Source organism: Lontra canadensis, unplaced genomic scaffold, assembly GCF_010015895.1.
Source record: "Lontra canadensis isolate GAN:19392208 unplaced genomic scaffold, GSC_riverotter_1.0 scaffold176, whole genome shotgun sequence".
Lineage (NCBI taxonomy): Eukaryota > Metazoa > Chordata > Mammalia > Carnivora > Mustelidae > Lontra > Lontra canadensis.
The window spans coordinates 1,354,936-1,357,120 of record NW_022631170.1 but is presented as its reverse complement, the minus strand read 5'-3'; positions in this window follow the sequence as shown (position 1 = coordinate 1,357,120).

The window sequence follows — 2,185 nt, the reverse complement described above, 5'->3', positions numbered from 1 at the left end:
CTCTCTCTCTGTCAAATAAATAAATAAATAAAATCTTAAAAAAAAAGAAAGGCACTCTGAATTCTCCTTTTCTCTCTGAAAGCAAGAAATGAAATTGCCATCTTAAAGATGCCCTCCTTAATCTAGAAGGAAAAAAAAAAAAATTCTCATCACCAGAGACAGAGACCCAGAAGCCAAGAGAAACCTATACAGAGGTTCTTAAAATAACTCTCAGGGTGCCCAGGTGACTCAATGGTTAAGCATCCATCTTCAGCTCAGGTCATGATGCTGGGGCTCTGGGATCCTTCAAGCCCCACATTGAGCTCCCTGCTCAGTGGGGAGTCTGTTTCTCCCTCTCCTGCTCCCCCTGCTCCTGCACTCTCTCCTGCTCTTTCTCACCATCACACAAATACATAAAATCTTAAGGAAAGATAACTCTAGTCTGCCTTCCATCTCCCCAGAATGTTAGTTACTTTTCTATAATTGCAGGTCTTTGTTCAACCTTGTTTATAAGCACTTAGGCTGAGCCAGTTCTTGGGTCTTCTTTCTTCTTGCGACAACTCCCACATACAAGTAAAAAATAACTAAATAAAATCTGTATGCATTGGTCCTTTTAATCTCTTGCATCAGTTTAAATCTCAGGGCTAGGAGGAAACATTAAGGTGATAAAGGAGGATTTTCTTTTTCTTCCCCCTACAGTTTTAGTGAAGTTTTATTTGTGATGGCTCCAAACCAGAAACAAACCAAATGTTCATCCACTTGCAAATGGACTGTAGGCTATCCAAGCAAGGGAATGCATCTTGAAATGAAAAGTAATGAAGGATTGGCACATCCAAAAATGGGGATAATCTCAAACTAATTCTGCCGAGTAAAGGATGCCAGAACAAAAAGACTACATAATTTATGATGACATTTTAATAAAATAAACCTACAAATTTGCAATCATCTGTATTTATACAAAACAGATCAAATAGGAATTCCCAGAAAGTGCAAGAAAAGAACATAAAATATATACAATGTGGAAAGAAAAAAATGAAACCAATCCAATTAGGCAAATGATATGTTATCTAATAGAAAATTCCTCAAATATGAAAAACGAAAGTCTAAGAGAAAGCTATGAGTCCACCAAGGATCCATGATACATGAATAATGAACAAATTTCATTCTATATATACATATAGAAATGAAATTAAAAAATAAAACATTCACAGCCCCCCACATACACTGAACTATGCAAGTAGAAACAAGCAAATCATGTACAGGATCTGTATACAGAAAACTACAAAATAGTGATTCAAGAAATCAAAAAAGATCTGAACAAATTAGTAAACATATTAAGTTTATGGATTTAAAGACAATACATTAAAATATTAATTCTTTATAAACTGATCTATAGGTTAAATGCAAACCAGCAAGACTTTTGTAAAGGCAACTTTATACTGAAATTTATGTGCAAGTTCAAGAAACTAGCAGAGATTAAACACATTTTAACGTGTAGCATAAGGAGGAAGAAAATCATCCACTCCATGTTGAGATTTACTATGTATACATATAATGGAGACTACATGACATTGGTGGAGATACAAATACATGAATCAACATCAAATAGACAGAAATAGACCTTTCAAATTAGTTCAACTAATTTTTCCAAAACATGGAAAGATAATTCCAGAAAAGGAGAATGACCTTTAAAATAAGTGGTGTTATCACTTCTTGGCCTTTGTATAAGATCAAGTGTAAAAAAATGATGTTGTGGTGCCTGGGTGTCTGTCTTTTGAGCAACCAATTCTTGATTTCAGCTCAGGTCATGATCTAAGGATCCTGAGATCAAGCACCCTGATGTTCTCCATGCTCTGCATGGAATCTGCTTGTGATTTTCTCTCTCTCCCTCGGCTCCTCTCCCTACTTGAACTCTAAATAAATAAATAAACAAACAAACAAAATCTTCTAAAAAGATAGTTGTATTGTAATTGGGAGTACAGAAGTAAAAATATATAAACAAATAATGTTAGCTTAACTTTATACAAAGATTGAATAACAACTTAAGTGTAAATTGGCAAACTATAATAAACTCAGATTAAAATATAGGGGAAAGCCTATATTCAACACCTTGGGTTAGAGAAGAGGTTAGTGACATGACATAAGGGGCTCCTGAGTGGCTCAGTAGGTTAAACGTCTGCCTTCAGCTCAGGTCACCATCCTGGGT